The following is a 20833-nucleotide window of genomic DNA, read 5'->3' on the forward strand; positions in this document are numbered from 1 at the left end:
GCAGGAAGTGACGTCACAGCGTGATCTCTCGAGAACACGCTGTGTGTCTGTGCACTGCCAGAAGCTGGGTGTTAACGAAGAGAAGTGGATGATGCTGATTCGTCAGCATCATACACTTCTATTCACAACGCCCAGCTAGTAAAACAAGTAAAAACGCCCAGATGTACATAGACAATACACGCCCACTTGGACATAACTTTAAACACGCCCAGTTGTACTTAAGAAAGCCTCATTTGCATAAATATAAAAATGCTTATAACTTGGCCAAAAATGCTCGTTTAAAAAAAACCAAAAAAAAACGTTACTGTAATCTACATTGCAGCGCCGATCTGCTGCAATACGAGATAGGGGTTTGAAAATCTGGTGACAGAGCCTCTTTAAATAATCTCTTATGCCCCTGGCCTGATTTGTGTAAGGGGCTCCTCTACCATCCATGAAACAATCTGTGTAAGGACTTGATTCAGCAAATAAGGCTTGCTTTTAAGTGTAAAGGAGAAAAAAAAGCTTTTTTTAAGAGTAAAAGACAATGCTTGCACTTCCTTTTAACATACCGAATTGGACAGTAGAGAGGATTCCCGGGCTTGCTTAGGAGGTATTTCCTTTTGTCGCAGTACTATTAGGCAACTCCCTAAAATAAGGAAGTCCCTTGGAGCAAGAAGTCCCAGTGAAAGTTTAACGTGTGGAAGTGTCAGCCTTGAGGTCTGCATTTTTTCTGAGGAAGGAAAGTCTTATGTACAGGAAAGAGGAGGTAGGGTGGAACTTTTGTGATACTGGACATGAAGCAAACATGGAAAACATGCACGAGAATTGTCACACAGTTCGTTAAATCGAGTGCTTTATTGATGAAAACCCCTGGGATAATACTACCATTATAATAATGACTTTACGTTATTGTTTTAATTAAATGTCCATTACAATTTTATTAAATTATGCTGAAATACTTAGTTTGTTTATTCTTCCTACATCCTTTGTACAGTCATATTTCTGGCAACAATTCCTCATCTGCATCATATATATGTCATGTATGGGAAGTAGAATCTAGAACTCCCTTAGCGACAAATATCAAGATATACATACCGTTTCATTTTCTTTAATTTACTTATCCTTTAGTTCCAATAGTATCAAGTTTTTATCGAACCAGATAAATGGAAAGGTCCTTTTGTGAATTTGTTGTAAAATGTCACAAAAGATACAGTATTATACTGTATGAGAGCCTCATCTATAAGTGTCATTGTATTTAAAAGTTACTTTGTATAGTCTTGTAACATAACTCAAAGGAAGGACCTTTACAATTGGTTTCATTGCCAAGGAGGTGTAACGACTGGCAGGTATGTGGACCCACTGGGACTCTCCGCCGTAACGGAGCAGCTGCTGATTAAGAAAGTCTATGGCAGTCAGTGATGTAAAAGTACCCCTGGATAGTCAGAGGTGGACTTGTGTCAGACAGTCAGGGGGAAGCAGGCTTGTGTAGGATAATGGAACTTGTCTAGGACATCGGACTGGAGTAGTGCAGTCGTCTTGGACACTGGACTCTGCTAGGACAGCGGACATGAGTAGTGCAGTCATCTTGGACACTGGACTTGACTAGGACACCGGACTGGAGTAGTGCAGTCATCTCGGACGCTGGACTTGACTAGGACACCGCACAGGAGTAGTGCAGTCATCTCGGACACTGGACTTGGCTAGGACACTGGACAGGAGTAGTGCAGTAATCTCGGACACTGGACTTGGCTAGTACACCGGACTGGAGTAGTGCAGTCGTCTCGGACACTGGACTTGGCTAGGACACCGGACAGGAGTTGTGCAGTCATCTCGGACACTGGACTTGACTAGGACACCGGACAGGAGTAGTTCAATCATCTCAGACACTGGACTTGGCTAGGGCACCAGACACAGGTGGTGAAGTCGTCTTGGAAACTTAAATTGGCACGGGAACCAGACACAGATGGTGAAGTAGTCTCGGACACTCGACTTGGCACGGGCACCGGACACAGATGGTGAAGTTGTCACGGACACTTGACTTGGCACGAGGACCGGACACAGATAATGGATACGGCATACAGGATACAGAATACAGCTATGAAACCATTTGCAAGACAAACACTGGAAAGACACAACATTGCTTAGGTAAAAAGGGAGTGCGCAGAGTTCCTTTTAAGGTCCCAGGTGTGCTGGGATTGGTTGGGGGAGAAGTTCATGGTGTGTACACTGGCCCTTTAAGAGCGGAGACGAGCATGCACCCTATGGGCATCAGCCAGGAAAGAGTGCAGTGCGTGCCAGGGTCTCTGGGTGAGAAGATGCCGGCAAGGCTTCAGTGTCCTGCGGTCGTGGCTGACCGTGAGTGGGGAATGCCGGTGGTCAGCGACCGCAGGCATTACATGAGCTCTCCTGAATGCAGTATCTTAGTAAGGCTGTGTTCCCATTTGCGTTTGCGGTTAAGTTACGAGTTTCCGATGCAGATTCCAGCAAAAATCCCAAGCAAAATAGCGCGCCATGCAGCATTATTTTGTCCAGGAAAATGACAGAAAGCATGATGGAAACCCAACAAAACACATTGTAGTCAATGGGTTCCATCCAGGTGCCGTTGGTGACGGATCCATCAATTCCGTTATTTTAGGTTTTCTGTTCCCATGTCGGAACAGAAAACAGAAATAACGACGCAGATGTGAACATACCCAAAAGTTTATATGAACGGGTGGTGCATCACATTGTGTGTGTTCCGAATACACTGTATATGCTGAATGAGAATAGACGGGCGATGGTTTCAGAATAATGATGATGATTGGAAGAAAGCCCTGCATCTTCAGGGAATGCTGGACTGGGCTTAATGAACTGGAAAATGTTAAAATTCAGTTTCAACATTTTTGTGGTGGCTCAGGCTATAGATAAAATACAAAGGATATTATAGTAGTGGCTAAATTGCCGAAACAATCCCTGTTAGTTAGATCAAGGCTACAATTTAACACGCAGCTGTTCTGTCATACAAATAAATCATTTTACAAAAAGTGATTAAAAACTTATAGCTACCAATAAAGGATTAATATTCACAACTAATATCCAATCAGGATGCCTGTGACAATAATTGAGACTGGAAAGTTGTCAAATACTGAAGCTGTCATTGTAGCTTCATATGACAGCATTTGACCATTGATCAAACACTGTAAGTTTCTATACTGGGTTACATGCTGATGTACAGATGTCAAGGGAATATTACTGGTGCACCATAGTATGTGAATATGATAAGTGTTTGTTAAAAAATAATTCCAGCCCCCACATATTTTTCTGCCAGCTAAGTGCTCATGCACACATCTGTGACCTTTTATACGGCCATAAAAAACAGATTTTCAAAACACGGCTTCCGTGTGCAGTCCGTATTTTGTAACAAATTAATAGAATGGCCGAGACTGATCCTCAAAAATGGACAGGAATAGGACCTGTTCTATAATTTGCGGAACGGACACACGGATCCGTCAACAAAAAAACAGATGTGTGCATGGCCCCATAGAAATGAATGGGTCAGTGTGCTATGCTTTAAAAAAACAACAACAAAAAAACAGATAGCACACTGAAGAATTTCAATGAAGTGTGCATGAGCCCTTACAGTTACATGTTTGTCACAGTCTCATCTGCTTCCAGGCTGGGCAGCCCATCGGCTGATCGATCTGTCCAGCCTGCTAGAGTACTGAGACGCCGGATCGATCCACTGTTAGGTCTGACGTCCTCTTATATTAGGCAGGACCCTATTTTAAGTGCCTCCTCTTGGCCTCATGTGCCAGTTATTGTAAACTCTGCTAAGTATTTCAGTGCTTGGACGTCTCTGTTTGATTTGACTCTTCCTATTGTTTTTCCTATGTACAGACTTGGCTCGGTCTGCATTTCTCTGTGTTGTTCTGTGTCTTTTGAGCTAGCAATTATGTACTTTAGTAATGGAATATTCTCTGCTTGTTAGTTTAGTTTCTTTGCTTGAACCCAGGTTCTTTTTGGTTTAGTGTGTAGTGGATATTATCCTGCAGAATTTGTTACAGGCTTTCTTGATTACCTTTTAGGGTATGTTCACACACAAACTCAAAAACGTCTGAAAATACGGAGCTGTTTTCAAGGGAAAAGAGCTCCTGATTTTCAGAAGTTTTTTAAGCCACTCGCGATTTTCGCTGCGTTTTTTTACGGCCGTTTTTGGAGCTGTTTTCAATAGAGTTCAATAGAGGGTATGTGCACACGACAATGCCAAATACATCTGAAATTACGGAGCTGTTTTCAGGAGAAAACAGCTCCTGAACTTCAGACGTTTTTGCATGTACTCGCGTTTTTCGCGGCGTCTTTTACGGAAGTAATTGGAGCTGTTCTTCATTGGAGTCAATGAAAAATGGCTCCGATTACGTCCCAAGAAGTGTCCTGCACTTCTTTGAAGCGGGCGTAATTTTACGCGCCGTCTTTTGACAGTGACGCGTAAAATGACAGCTCGTCTGCACAGAACATCGTAAGACCCATTGCAAGCAATGGGCAGATTTTTGTCGACGTATTGGAGCCGTCTTTTCATGCGTAATTCGAGGCGTAGAACGCCTCCATTACGCCTGAAAATAGGTCGTGTGCACATACCCTAAGAAAAACAGCTCCAAAAACGTCCCAAGAAGTGACATGCACTTCCTTTTCGTTTTTCATAACAGCCGCGTTAAAAAAACGGCCCTTGGGAACAGAACGCCGTTTTTCCCATTGAAATCAATGGGCAGATGTTTGGAGGCATTCTGCTTCCGATTTTTCGGCCGTGTGAACACATTACTGGTTACACTATTACTGTTATTGTCCTTTGGCATTTATTATGTGCTTTCTGGTTTACCTTTTACTTTTCAGGTACTGTTTTACTTTTACTCTGCCAGTCAGCGGCTGCCCAGTAGTCATCCTGATATTCCGTAGCTTCTAACAAGGATTGCCCAGGGTTACCAGGAGGTTCCTGATAGTGGGATCGCTCTTATCAGGGCGGCAGTTCCGCTGTAGGTATGGCTATTCTAAAGTTAGGGTCATTTCAGGGTGTTGTTAGCTTGCGCCAAGTATGACTGCAATGCCTTTTTGAGTTTAATAGTACAGTGACAGTGTTTAAATGCCATCCCGTTCCAATTTGCAGCAAAAGTTGCTTGTATGGTGACCATGACATTAATATAACCATTAACACCAAACACCGGGCAAGTAAATACAGTACTAATAAGGCACGGTCAGAGGGAGCGTAAACAACAATAAAATCCAATAATTCACAGTTGACGTATTCTCTAATTGTAGTTGTTTGTATGTCTTTTCCATCTGGCCTAGACTAGGATGAAGGTGTCTTCCGGGTATGTTGTGCCTCTACAGAGTTTGCCACCCAAGCATCTTTGGCTTCCTGCTTTTATACCACGTACATCCATGACAGTTACAAATTTCCCCCCAGAGTAGCCACAATGCCTATATTAACAACCACAATTGGCAGATACAATCAGGGCCGCCATCAGGGGGGTATTAGGGATACTGGTGTGAGGGGCCCGGCCAAACCTAATTGAAAGGGGGGCCCGGCAACTGCCGCGACTTGCCTTTGGTAGAAAAAAACGGGCCCCTGCAATGGGGCCCGTTTTTTTCACCACAGAATGTCGTGAGCTGCGGGCCCCCCCTCTCGTCATGGGGGCCGTCGAACCGCCCGCGCGCGCGACCGATCGCGCACACAAGCAAACTCGAACTCATGAACGTCCGCACTGGAGACCGCGCGCGCGCACCCGCGAAAGCCCGGAAGCGCGCACCCACGACAGCCCGGGCGCTCCCAGATGCGACAGCCCGGGCGCTCTCAGATGCGACAGCCCGGGCGCTCCCAGATGCGACAGAACATGGACAGACACACATGGACAGAACTTACCTGGAGCCTGGCTGGAGGTGAAGGACTGGATGTCTGGACCGAAGACATCGTATGGAAGACATCGCCTGGAAGACATCGCCTGAAGAGGACTGGAGTGGGAGCCAGCAGCTCTTCTGACACAGTGAGTAAAATGTCTCAAAGTGCTGATCATGTATGGCCCTGTTCACACAGAGTATTTTGCAGGCAAAAAAAAAATCTGCCTCAAGATTCCTTAAAGAATTTTGAGGCAGATTTTGACCTGCCCACACTATCTTGCCGCGTTTTTTTGCTGCGTTTTTTGCCCGCGGCGATTGAGGATAGCAGACAAAAAACGCCGCGAAAAATGCATTTTCTGCCTCCCATTGCTTTCGATGGGAGGTCAGAGGCGGAACAGCGGAAAGAAAGGGCGTGCTTCTTTTTCTTTTTTCCGCGACTGGCTCCCATTGATTTCAGATTAAATCAATGGGAGGCGGTTTTGGAAGTTTTTTGGTGCTGATTCTGACGCAGTGTCCGATATCAAGGCCCAAAAACTCTGTGAACTGGGCCTTATTGTTAGGGCTTATTCAGACGAACGTGTAATACATCCGTGCAACGTGCGTGATTTTCACGCGCCTCGCACGGACCTATGTTACTCTACGGGGCCGTGCAGACTGTCAGTGATTTTCACGCAGCGTGTGTCCGCTGCATAAAACTCACGACATGTCCGATATTTGTGCATTGTTCGCGCATCACGCACCCGTTGAAGTCAATGGGTGCGTGAAAATCACGCCCAGCACTTCCGCAGCAGTATAAACTGTGAATGAAAACAGAAAAGCACCACGTGCTACAAACAGAGTGTCATAATGAAAATCACGCAGCCACGCATCATACGCTGCTGACACACGGAGCTGTTATGGACCTTTTGCATGCGCAAAACGGCACATTTTTGCGCGCGCAAAAAGCACACGCTCGTGTAAATCCGGCCTCAGGGTAGGAACACACTAGGCATGAACACTGCGGATTTTATGCAACATATTTTATTGTGGAAAATCCGCAGCGTATTACAGTGGCAGCAGAGTGGATGAGATTTGAACAAATCTCATCCACACGCTGCAAAAAAATGGACCTGCAGTGTGGCATTTTAAGCCGCAGCCTGTCAATGTATTCTGTGGAATCGCTGCTCCTCTGTTGCGGAAATGCTGCGGTTCTGCCGCAAAAATCACAAATGAGAAAAAAAAAAGCACTTTTTTAAATTGATAAAAAAGTTTAGACATACCCGGGCCGTAGTCCTGGTGACGCGATCCTCTATTCTTAGCGCAGCCCCGCCTCCTGTCATGACGTTTCATCCCATGTGACTGCTGCAGCGGTCACATGGTCTGCAGCGTCATCCCAGGAGGCGGGGCTACGTTCAGAAGAGAGAGATGCGTCACCAGGACTACGGCCAGGGCAAGTCTAAACTTTTTTTTTCCCTGCAGGATTCCCGCAGCGGACATGCCTCACGAAACCTGCGCCACTATTTGGTGCGGTTTTGCTGTCGGAATTCCCTGCGGCTACCGGGGCGGATAAGCTGTGTAGTTTTACTCTGCATATCCGCCTAGTGTGTCCCTTATGATGTCGCTCCTGGAGCTGCTGCCGGTCTCTAAATAGGCAGTTGGTCCAGTAGAATTTTGAATTATTTTTTTTGTGAACCAGCTTAAAAAAAGACAAAACTTTTGTGTTAGGGCCTGTTCACATCAATGTTCGCTTCCATTCCGGGGTTCCATCTGAGGTTTCCGTCGGGTGAACCCCGCAACGGAAAGTGAAAGTGACAGCACAGCTTCTGTTTCAGTCACCATTGATCTCAATGGTGACGGAAACATCGCTAATGGTTTCCGTTCGTCACCATTCCGGCTGGTTTTCGGACGGAATCAATAGCGTAGTCGACTGCGCTAATGGTGACGGAAACGGAAGCTGTGCTGTCACTTTCACTTTCCGTTCTGTTTGTATGTTTGTAGCACATGGTGCTTTTCTGTTTTCATTCATAGTTTATACTGATGCGGAAGTGCTGGGCGTGATTTTCACGCACCCATTGACTTCAATGGGACTGCGTGATGCGCGAACAATGCACAAATATCGGACATGTCGTGAGTTTTACGCAACGGACACACGCTGCATGAAACTCACGGACAGTCTGCACGGCCCCGTAGAGTAACATAGGTCCGTGCGAGGCGCGTTAAAATCACGCACGTTGCACGGACGTATTACACGTTCGTCTGAATAAGCCCTAACAATAAGGCCCAGTTCACAGAGTTTTTGGGCCTTGATATTGACTCGGACACTGCGTCAGAATCAGCACCAAAAAACTTCCAAAATCGCCTCCCATTGATTTAATCTGAAATCAATGGGAGCCAGTCGCGGAAAAAAGAAAAAGCAGCACGTCCTTTCTTTCCGCTGTTCCGCCTCTGACCTCCGAAATCAATGGGAGGCAGAAAATGAATTTTTCCCTGCGTTATTTGTCTGCTGTCCTCAATCGCCGCAGGCAAAAGACGCGGCAAGATAGTGTGGGCAGGTCAAAATCTGCCTCAAAATTCGGTGCGCGGTTCCAGGCGGTCGCGGGTGCGCATGCGCGGGAGTTTGCGGGTGCGCGCGATCGGTCGCACGGGCGGTGTTTGACGGCCCCCATGACGACCCCCATGCTACCCAGGGCCGCCATAAGGGGGGTATTAGGGGTACTGATGTGAGAGGCCCGGCCAAACCTAATTGAAAGGGGGGCCCGCAGCTCTCGACATTCTTTTGGTGAAAAAAACGGGCCCCATTGCAGGGGCCTGTTTTTTTTTCTACCAAAGGCAAGTCGCGGCAGTTGCCGGGCCCCCCTTTCAATTAGGTTTGGCCGGGCCTCTCACATCAGTACCCCTAATACACCCCCTGATGGCGGCCCTGGGTACCATGATATAGTGCTGGACGGAGTACCGTTAACAGGCGGTGCCACGGTAGGGGGGCCCAGAAAATTTAGCTGTAGGGGGCCCTGAAATTCCTGATGGCGGCCCTGGATACAATACTACATAAGGCCTCTTGTGCCAGCAACAATTCCCCGATGGAAGCTACAAGGCCTACAATGTCTCTCATGACAGCCACAGGGTCCCTTATACCAGTCACAAGGCCCCCATGCCAGCAATAATGCCTCTAAGAAAGCCAAATAGTCTTTCATGACTCACCATTCCACCCAGGCATGCCACAATGCATCCAAAGCCAGCCACAATTAACTCCATAACAACCACAATCGCCCCATTCATGAGCCCAGTCCACACTTACCTTCTGCGCCATTTGGACTTCTTATCTGATTGTCTTAACAGCTTGCACTCCAGAATAATACATTATAACAAACTACCAAAGAGATTAATGCCACTGATGCTAATGTATTTAGTTCACAGAGCATTAGATAGAGAAGGACTAGATATCTACCAGTTTGCAGCCTCTGAATGTAAACCCAACTGATAGCAAACAATTATCTTTAAAATGGTGAGCAATTTAAACATATAGTATATTAGAAATGTGTAAAACTTTTAATTTAAGCTTTATTAACATCAAACCAGAAATCCGTTTAAGTTATACCAATAGATGTCCAAAGCATTTTGAACTAGATAAACCAGTTTTTGAAATGGAATGTAGCTCTGATTGTAAAGTAAAATCAACGCACAAAATAATGTTTTTTTTCCTAATGTCTACCGCATTGACTATGTAGAACACAAGAAATACATCTCTGCTATTCCAATCACCATAAGAATGGACACTTCCTGGCCTTCAGGGAAATCCCTTTTTAAAACAATAGGCTTAGTTTATTGTGGAATGTACTTAAAAGTACTTGCAATGACTAACCAAGCTTTAAAGGGGTTGGTTGGGGGTACAGATATATTAAATCGGGGAGAGCAAATTGCTGCATCTAGAAAAAGAATTAACTTGTTACTCAACAAATTTTTGCTCCTGTCCACCATGCATTATGGTGCTGTCACGTCCAATGGCCATACTGGTCACATGACTTAGATGTCCCATGTTTGCGGTGGGCCAGGGCAGAATTTTTAGTAACCACCTATTGGTAAGTTGAATCTTTTTCTCTATGCTACTGCTTACCATCCTCACTTTAATATGTCCGTACTCCTCAACAACCTTTTTCCTGTACTGTTATGTCAACAGTCATGTGCAGACACTGTTTTGAATATGTCAAAAAATTTGTAGCCTTGCAATATTCTTTCAAAAATCTTATATATCTGCAAACTATTTTGTAGCTTGTGTTTATATCGTTCTTCAAGTTTAATATTTACTTGAAGTGTTCTACTACTCAAATCCTTACTAAGAAGTATAGTAAACTAACTATACTAATACAATGATTGTATTGAGGGCATTATGCGGGCACGATGTAGCTAAAGTACAGGCGCTTTAGTGGTGCTGGCATTAGCATTCCTCCGCTAGCATGTTTTAGGAGTAGTTCAATAGCTTGACCTTTTTCTTGTCACTTCTCATCAAGCTATCCAGAAACATTTTTATTCTATTGAAACCAAGTAGAGAACCTTATGTAAACATTTTTCTTCAACTGAGTTTGCAGAGATAACTACAATCAGCAGTTGCCTTCTTGAAATGAAGTCATACTTCATGCTCTGGACATGTTTTGGTGAACATCATGTAGTGGTAATATCTCTCCTGGTAATTTTACCCAGTGGGGTAAAATAATAAAAACCACTAGGCAACCATACACCTGAAAACTTTCCTGCTTCTTCCGCTCTATTTTAAACTTCTAGCGGGAGACAAAGCTAAGCATGTAGCTGGAACTGCGGCCGATGATGACCCCTGGCTGTCAGCTGACGGCGGGGGGTCACATGGGCAGGTGTCACGAATCGAGAGGGTGTTGTGATTGGTCAATTCATGTTTTGCCGCCGTATACGATGGGTGGAGTTTAGCGTTTATAGTAACCTAGCGCCTGCTATGGAGTATGCCGTTGACATCGATACGTGCATCTTCCCGTGACGCACAGCGGAATATCCGCTGTTGAATACTAATATCGCTGGTGATGAGGCCAGAGTTACTAAGATACGGACCCCTGAGGATGAGTATCTGAAACGCGTAGGGTCGTTTAATGTTTAAGGAACGTGTGCATTGGGGACAATATATTGTGTGAAACCCAGCGTTAGGAGATCCGTAATTGTCGGACACCTATGCTACAATTAGGGCTTGTACTACTGTTGTGCTCTGGGTATATGCTGTTTCCTACAATTATCGTTTATACACAGAGATATAGGTATCATAATAACTCAGTGTTTTCTTTGTTTAATACATTTTTTAAAAAAATTTTCACGGTGGGGCTTATGTCACAGTGGTGTGTTACCCCTGTTTTTAAACTAGTTACTATTAAAGATATCTTTTTACTCAGTTGTCATTTCAGTGAACCTTATAATTAAAATTCTTTATATTGTGGGAGCACAATTAGATTCTATCTAACTATACAGTGAAACTATATTTAATCTATACAGTCAATAATTTTGTTTTATCTGGGTATGGCAGCCTTTGCACTCTCAGATCTAAACACAGAAGGGTGGATGAGTGAGGCTAAAAGTGTTTTCTCTGAATGTGAACTGGTGTATACGGTTCAGGGTGCGTCTCTTAAATCTACCTTTAAAAACCTTAATAGATTGCATAAAGACTATACGAGAAGTTGGTGGGAGATCCAGAGTCTGGAAAACTATTTAAAGAATAAGATAGTTCCCAGAGGCCTCAGGGTCCCCATTGTCCCAGCATTAAGATTAAAAACTGCTAATATAAAAGAAAGATGGGAACAGGAGATTACAGGGAGTTCACTTAGGCTTATGCAGATTTTGATAGAGGAGGAAAAAATTCAGTTCGACTTTATTAGTGCTGAGCTTAAAAAAGAGATTGAGGCAGCTAAGTCCCTGGTAGATACCCCTGGTTTTGATAAACGGGATAAAATCCTTCAACAAACTTTAGAGAGATTTACCAATCATCTTAAGGAACGCAAACACTTCCAATTCCAGAGAGATCTACAGGAATTTAGGGAGAAAAAAGCGTATGATTTTGTCCATACACAACAACAACAATATCAACAGACCAATAGGGGGCCGAGGGAATCTGACCCTTCCACATCAGAGAGTGAAACCACAGACTCTGAAAGAGTGGGCCCATTTTTCGGTGGTAGCGGTGGGAAACAAAAGTTTAGGGGAGGAGCTAGAGGTAGAAATAGAGGCCGTGGTAGAGCCTCTTCTAATAGTGGCAATAATTTTTTAGCCAACAATCCTCCCATTTCCCGCTATATGCTGAGGGGACAAAAGGATTAATGAAGGGAAAAAATATGGATAGACTACAAATCATTAACCTATCTGAATACAATTTGAGCGCATCAGAGAACACATTATTAGAGAAAGGACTTTCCTTTGTCCCCACAGTTAAATTTGACTCTTTCTCGTGGATAAAAGATCTTAATTTATTTGCTCGTAAACTCAAATGGATCAAATTTTTCAAACACCACAATAGAAAAAAATGTATGGAACTAGGGTTGGAAGAGTCTGATATGGAAGGCCTTGCAGCCTTGGAGGGGTTATTAGAGGAATCTGGAAGAGCTCCAGGTATAGGTCCCTTTACCAACCTAAAAATGAAGAGTAGAAAGCTGCCACCTATAGGAGATTTTACCAATGTGGATTTATTTGTGGATATGGTGGGAGATGAGATCAAAAATCTTAGTCAGGATAGTAGGGGCATGGATAACAATTTGTCCTGGTCTGAACGACTAGCTCTGACCACTCTAGAGAAAAAACAGAACATCGTTTTAAAAGCATCTGATAAAGGTGGGAACATTGTGGTCATGAGTAGGGATGATTATAAAAAAATGTGTGAGGACATTTTGTTTAACCATAATTGTTACACCATTTTAAAGGATAACCCCACAGCACTATTCAAGAAGGAGTTGCTGAGCATTCTGAGTGATGCAAAGAGCAGATCCTTGATTAGTGCAGGAGAGTTTGGGTTTCTGTACCCACAATTTCCTGTTATGGCGTGTTTCTATAGCCTGCCCAAAATCCACAAAGGGTATCCCCCCTTACGTGGCAGACCCATTGTTTCAGGCATTAACAATTTAACTCAAAATGTGAGCACTTATGTTGATCAGGTGCTGCGTCCCTTTGTCTTAAGTCTTACATCATATGTACGTGACACCATGGATGTCTTGAAACAGATTGATGGTATTTCTCTGGAGAAAGATACAATTCTGGCTAGTTTGGATGTTGAGGCTTTGTATTCATCTATACCTCACAAATGTGGCTATAAAGCGATTGAGTACTATTTGGGATCAAGAGGTACACAGTTTGCTGCTCACAACCAATTTGTCTTACAGTTACTACAGTTTGTTCTTGAAAAAAATATATTCATATTTGAAGATAAGATCTTTCATCAGCAATGTGGTACTGCAATGGGGAGTCCTGCTGCTCCCACCTATGCTAATTTATTTCTTGGCTGGTGGGAGGAGACAATTGTTTTTGGTGACAAATTTGTCAATTGGACTTCATCCGTTGGTTTATGGATTAGATATATTGATGACGTGCTTATTCTCTGGAACTCTACAGCAGATGAGTTCCATAGGTTTGTAGCAGCCCTCAATAAAAATGATGTAGGACTTAGGTTTACATGTGAGATCAGTGAGAATGAATTGTCTTTTCTAGACTTGAAAATTACAAAAACGGAAGGAGGCACAATCCGCACAAAGGTACATCGGAAAGAAACAGCAACTAATAGTTTTTTGCAATGGAATAGCTGTCATCCTTATTCCCTCAAACGTGGCATTCCGAAAGGCCAATTTATGAGAGTACGTAGGAACTGTAGCTCTATGGGTGATTTTGAGTGCCAGGCCCAGGAACTCAAAACAAGATTGAAGGATAGAGGCTTCCCCGAGAGTGTCATTAGAAAAGCCTATGAGGGAGCTAGAGATGCAGATAGGCAATGTCTTCTGGTCCCTAAAAAACGGAAAGAGGAACAAGTTACCAGACTCATAGGCACCTATGATTCAAAACAGAATGACATTATGCAGATACTGAATAGGTATTGGCGTATTCTCAGTTCTGATATAGATCTAGCAGACCAGATCACACAGAGGCCTTCTGCCACGTATCGGAGAGGGAAAAATATAAGGGACAGAGTCATGCACAGCTGTTTTGACCCCATTTCACCTAGGGGTACATGGCTGGATAGACAAATACCAGGCACTTTCAGATGCGGTGGTTGTAAAGCCTGTGATTTCATTCTAAAAGGGAATAGCTTTACCAGTGTTGTCACACAAAAACAATACAATATTCGGGACTATGTCAATTGCAAGACAGCTGGAGTAGTGTACCTTATTACATGCCCATGCCCCCTAAACTATGTGGGTAAAACAGCACGACAATTACGTCGTCGTATTAGGGAGCATGTTGGAGATATTATTCATGGTAGGGACACCCCAATATCTAAGCACGTGCATGCAAAACACCAAGGCCAGGCAGCAGTGTTAAAATTTCAAGCAATTGAACTTGTCAGACCCCCCAAAAGAGGAGGGGACTGGGATAACCTGATTTTACGGAAGGAAGCGCAGTGGATCCATAGACTGGAATGCATACAGCCACTAGGTCTAAATGAGCAGACTAACTATACATGTTTTATTTAAAATGTGTGATACCATCCCCCTATAGGTGTTTTACCTCGGGGTAGATGAGCGTTTATCTGCATTTGTGCATTACTTATTTGAGATGGCTATACTTACTAGCCAACATACAAAGAGATCGCTTTGTCAGTTTTTCTAAAGAATAGGGACTTTGGCAATTTCATCCACCTCATATGTGTTTTTTCTTTTGAGTTGTTTTGTGAGGTTGCCCACTTGCGGTGATGTACTGTGCCGCAGGATATGCCTACAATACATTATCTTTTAGCGCTTACCTCCTCGTGTTTGGCAGTTCGGGCGACACGTCCTTGGCTTCCACTGCGCCTGCGCGTTCGGCTTGATGCGGCCGATGATGACCCCTGGCTGTCAGCTGACGGCGGGGGGTCACATGGGCAGGTGTCACGAATCGAGAGGGTGTTGTGATTGGTCAATTCATGTTTTGCCGCCGTATACGATGGGTGGAGTTTAGCGTTTATAGTAACCTAGCGCCTGCTATGGAGTATGCCGTTGACATCGATACGTGCATCTTCCCGTGACGCACAGCGGAATATCCGCTGTTGAATACTAATATCGCTGGTGATGAGGCCAGAGTTACTAAGATACGGACCCCTGAGGATGAGTATCTGAAACGCGTAGGGTCGTTTAATGTTTAAGGAACGTGTGCATTGGGGACAATATATTGTGTGAAACCCAGCGTTAGGAGATCCGTAATTGTCGGACACCTATGCTACAATTAGGGCTTGTACTACTGTTGTGCTCTGGGTATATGCTGTTTCCTACAATTATCGTTTATACACAGAGATATAGGTATCATAATAACTCAGTGTTTTCTTTGTTTAATACATTTTTTAAAAAAATTTTCACGGTGGGGCTTATGTCACAGTGGTGTGTTACCCCTGTTTTTAAACTAGTTACTATTAAAGATATCTTTTTACTCAGTTGTCATTTCAGTGAACCTTATAATTAAAATTCTTTATATTGTGGGAGCACAATTAGATTCTATCTAACTATACAGTGAAACTATATTTAATCTATACAGTCAATAATTTTGTTTTATCTGGGTATGGCAGCCTTTGCACTCTCAGATCTAAACACAGAAGGGTGGATGAGTGAGGCTAAAAGTGTTTTCTCTGAATGTGAACTGGTGTATACGGTTCAGGGTGCGTCTCTTAAATCTACCTTTAAAAACCTTAATAGATTGCATAAAGACTATACGAGAAGTTGGTGGGAGATCCAGAGTCTGGAAAACTATTTAAAGAATAAGATAGTTCCCAGAGGCCTCAGGGTCCCCATTGTCCCAGCATTAAGATTAAAAACTGCTAATATAAAAGAAAGATGGGAACAGGAGATTACAGGGAGTTCACTTAGGCTTATGCAGATTTTGATAGAGGAGGAAAAAATTCAGTTCGACTTTATTAGTGCTGAGCTTAAAAAAGAGATTGAGGCAGCTAAGTCCCTGGTAGATACCCCTGGTTTTGATAAACGGGATAAAATCCTTCAACAAACTTTAGAGAGATTTACCAATCATCTTAAGGAACGCAAACACTTCCAATTCCAGAGAGATCTACAGGAATTTAGGGAGAAAAAAGCGTATGATTTTGTCCATACACAACAACAACAATATCAACAGACCAATAGGGGGCCGAGGGAATCTGACCCTTCCACATCAGAGAGTGAAACCACAGACTCTGAAAGAGTGGGCCCATTTTTCGGTGGTAGCGGTGGGAAACAAAAGTTTAGGGGAGGAGCTAGAGGTAGAAATAGAGGCCGTGGTAGAGCCTCTTCTAATAGTGGCAATAATTTTTTAGCCAACAATCCTCCCATTTCCCGCTATATGCTGAGGGGACAAAAGGATTAATGAAGGGAAAAAATATGGATAGACTACAAATCATTAACCTATCTGAATACAATTTGAGCGCATCAGAGAACACATTATTAGAGAAAGGACTTTCCTTTGTCCCCACAGTTAAATTTGACTCTTTCTCGTGGATAAAAGATCTTAATTTATTTGCTCGTAAACTCAAATGGATCAAATTTTTCAAACACCACAATAGAAAAAAATGTATGGAACTAGGGTTGGAAGAGTCTGATATGGAAGGCCTTGCAGCCTTGGAGGGGTTATTAGAGGAATCTGGAAGAGCTCCAGGTATAGGTCCCTTTACCAACCTAAAAATGAAGAGTAGAAAGCTGCCACCTATAGGAGATTTTACCAATGTGGATTTATTTGTGGATATGGTGGGAGATGAGATCAAAAATCTTAGTCAGGATAGTAGGGGCATGGATAACAATTTGTCCTGGTCTGAACGACTAGCTCTGACCACTCTAGAGAAAAAACAGAACATCGTTTTAAAAGCATCTGATAAAGGTGGGAACATTGTGGTCATGAGTAGGGATGATTATAAAAAAATGTGTGAGGACATTTTGTTTAACCATAATTGTTACACCATTTTAAAGGATAACCCCACAGCACTATTCAAGAAGGAGTTGCTGAGCATTCTGAGTGATGCAAAGAGCAGATCCTTGATTAGTGCAGGAGAGTTTGGGTTTCTGTACCCACAATTTCCTGTTATGGCGTGTTTCTATAGCCTGCCCAAAATCCACAAAGGGTATCCCCCCTTACGTGGCAGACCCATTGTTTCAGGCATTAACAATTTAACTCAAAATGTGAGCACTTATGTTGATCAGGTGCTGCGTCCCTTTGTCTTAAGTCTTACATCATATGTACGTGACACCATGGATGTCTTGAAACAGATTGATGGTATTTCTCTGGAGAAAGATACAATTCTGGCTAGTTTGGATGTTGAGGCTTTGTATTCATCTATACCTCACAAATGTGGCTATAAAGCGATTGAGTACTATTTGGGATCAAGAGGTACACAGTTTGCTGCTCACAACCAATTTGTCTTACAGTTACTACAGTTTGTTCTTGAAAAAAATATATTCATATTTGAAGATAAGATCTTTCATCAGCAATGTGGTACTGCAATGGGGAGTCCTGCTGCTCCCACCTATGCTAATTTATTTCTTGGCTGGTGGGAGGAGACAATTGTTTTTGGTGACAAATTTGTCAATTGGACTTCATCCGTTGGTTTATGGATTAGATATATTGATGACGTGCTTATTCTCTGGAACTCTACAGCAGATGAGTTCCATAGGTTTGTAGCAGCCCTCAATAAAAATGATGTAGGACTTAGGTTTACATGTGAGATCAGTGAGAATGAATTGTCTTTTCTAGACTTGAAAATTACAAAAACGGAAGGAGGCACAATCCGCACAAAGGTACATCGGAAAGAAACAGCAACTAATAGTTTTTTGCAATGGAATAGCTGTCATCCTTATTCCCTCAAACGTGGCATTCCGAAAGGCCAATTTATGAGAGTACGTAGGAACTGTAGCTCTATGGGTGATTTTGAGTGCCAGGCCCAGGAACTCAAAACAAGATTGAAGGATAGAGGCTTCCCCGAGAGTGTCATTAGAAAAGCCTATGAGGGAGCTAGAGATGCAGATAGGCAATGTCTTCTGGTCCCTAAAAAACGGAAAGAGGAACAAGTTACCAGACTCATAGGCACCTATGATTCAAAACAGAATGACATTATGCAGATACTGAATAGGTATTGGCGTATTCTCAGTTCTGATATAGATCTAGCAGACCAGATCACACAGAGGCCTTCTGTCACGTATCGGAGAGGGAAAAATATAAGGGACAGAGTCATGCACAGCTGTTTTGACCCCATTTCACCTAGGGGTACATGGCTGGATAGACAAATACCAGGCACTTTCAGATGCGGTGGTTGTAAAGCCTGTGATTTCATTCTAAAAGGGAATAGCTTTACCAGTGTTGTCACACAAAAACAATACAATATTCGGGACTATGTCAATTGCAAGACAGCTGGAGTAGTGTACCTTATTACATGCCCATGCCCCCTAAACTATGTGGGTAAAACAGCACGACAATTACGTCGTCGTATTAGGGAGCATGTTGGAGATATTATTCATGGTAGGGACACCCCAATATCTAAGCACGTGCATGCAAAACACCAAGGCCAGGCAGCAGTGTTAAAATTTCAAGCAATTGAACTTGTCAGACCCCCCAAAAGAGGAGGGGACTGGGATAACCTGATTTTACGGAAGGAAGCGCAGTGGATCCATAGACTGGAATGCATACAGCCACTAGGTCTAAATGAGCAGACTAACTATACATGTTTTATTTAAAATGTGTGATACCATCCCCCTATAGGTGTTTTACCTCGGGGTAGATGAGCGTTTATCTGCATTTGTGCATTACTTATTTGAGATGGCTATACTTACTAGCCAACATACAAAGAGATCGCTTTGTCAGTTTTTCTAAAGAATAGGGACTTTGGCAATTTCATCCACCTCATATGTGTTTTTTCTTTTGAGTTGTTTTGTGAGGTTGCCCACTTGCGGTGATGTACTGTGCCGCAGGATATGCCTACAATACATTATCTTTTAGCGCTTACCTCCTCGTGTTTGGCAGTTCGGGCGACACGTCCTTGGCTTCCACTGCGCCTGCGCGTTCGGCTTGATGCGGCCGATGATGACCCCTGGCTGTCAGCTGACGGCGGGGGGTCACATGGGCAGGTGTCACGAATCGAGAGGGTGTTGTGATTGGTCAATTCATGTTTTGCCGCCGTATACGATGGGTGGAGTTTAGCGTTTATAGTAACCTAGCGCCTGCTATGGAGTATGCCGTTGACATCGATACGTGCATCTTCCCGTGACGCACAGCGGAATATCCGCTGTTGAATACTAATATCGCTGGTGATGAGGCCAGAGTTACTAAGATACGGACCCCTGAGGATGAGTATCTGAAACGCGTAGGGTCGTTTAATGTTTAAGGAACGTGTGCATTGGGGACAATATATTGTGTGAAACCCAGCGTTAGGAGATCCGTAATTGTCGGACACCTATGCTACAATTAGGGCTTGTACTACTGTTGTGCTCTGGGTATATGCTGTTTCCTACAATTATCGTTTATACACAGAGATATAGGTATCATAATAACTCAGTGTTTTCTTTGTTTAATACATTTTTTAAAAAAATTTTCACGGTGGGGCTTATGTCACAGTGGTGTGTTACCCCTGTTTTTAAACTAGTTACTATTAAAGATATCTTTTTACTCAGTTGTCATTTCAGTGAACCTTATAATTAAAATTCTTTATATTGTGGGAGCACAATTAGATTCTATCTAACTATACAGTGAAACCATGTAGCTGGAACTAACCTTAAAATCCCAGATCCCAGCAGTCAGACCATCCTCCCCATGATCCTTAGAATGAAGAGGTCACGGCATAGTGACTAGTCACTTAGTAGAGAACGGCAACACATCCTGATTCAAGTGAATGCCGATATTGTATGTGATTTTTTTAATATATGGTGGATGGGATTTTGTATCATTTATAGTCAAACCCACTAACCCTAAAGGCTGATGCCATTGATCTATTTGTCATCTTGCTGGGTTTATTTTTGAACATATCATCTCAATTGTTTACATTGTCGGAATGGCCTTGGACCATTACCTTTTTGCACTGTTTAAATCCACCAATGGACTCACAAATATGTGTCTTCTTCTTTTGCTCGAAAACCCAGTCCTTGTTGTTCTTTGTCTGTATTATCTGTAGATTTTAAATTTTCCTTCTTTCCCCTTCTTGCAGGGACCAGCTCTCTAATTTTCTTTCTTATATCAACAATACCTCTGTTCGCTTTATTATCCTATGGAGTTTTCCATTTTCTTCCTTTCTATAAGGCCACATTCACATGGCAGTATTTTCGGCAGTATTTCGTTTCTGTATTTGTAAGCCAAAACAAAGAGTGGGTCCAAAACATAGAAGAATCTTTCCAGTATGCTTTTTCTCTGTGTAGGTTCCACTCCTGGTTTTGGCTTATAAATGCTGAAACAAAACACTGACCAAAATACGCAAGTGTGAAAGTGGCCTTAAGGTACATTTACATATAACTGACCGATCAGTGGTTTAAAAAATAATTCCTGAGGGTCAAAAGGACATTTCCATCCTAATGATCCTCATGGCCAGCAGGAAGGAGTTTCCTCCCAGCTAAGTAAGGAGCCTCGTTGTTGCTTAGCAATGGCTCTTGCGGGAGCCATGAGCTAGTCAACAATGCCTATTATAGATGTAAATGTTGCTATATCTCCTCCAACTCTTTAGAACCCTTTATTTTTAAATCCATATTATATTTGCATTTTGCCTCATTTAAAAAAACAAAAAACAATAAAGGGAAAGTTTTCCTTCAAGGCACTAAACCAAACTAAAGAAGATGATGATGTCATCACACCACTTATAGCATATTTTGTG

The 20833-nt window shown here is 43.0% G+C and overlaps 1 protein-coding gene across 1 annotated transcript in view; it reads left to right on the forward strand.

Moving 5' to 3' along the window:
• Positions 1-20833, forward strand: part of TEK (TEK receptor tyrosine kinase) — a 132417-nt gene that overhangs the window by 45173 nt on the left and 66411 nt on the right. The window lies entirely within an intron of this gene.

This window comes from Rhinoderma darwinii, chromosome 1, assembly GCF_050947455.1.
Source record: "Rhinoderma darwinii isolate aRhiDar2 chromosome 1, aRhiDar2.hap1, whole genome shotgun sequence".
NCBI lineage: Eukaryota > Metazoa > Chordata > Amphibia > Anura > Rhinodermatidae > Rhinoderma > Rhinoderma darwinii.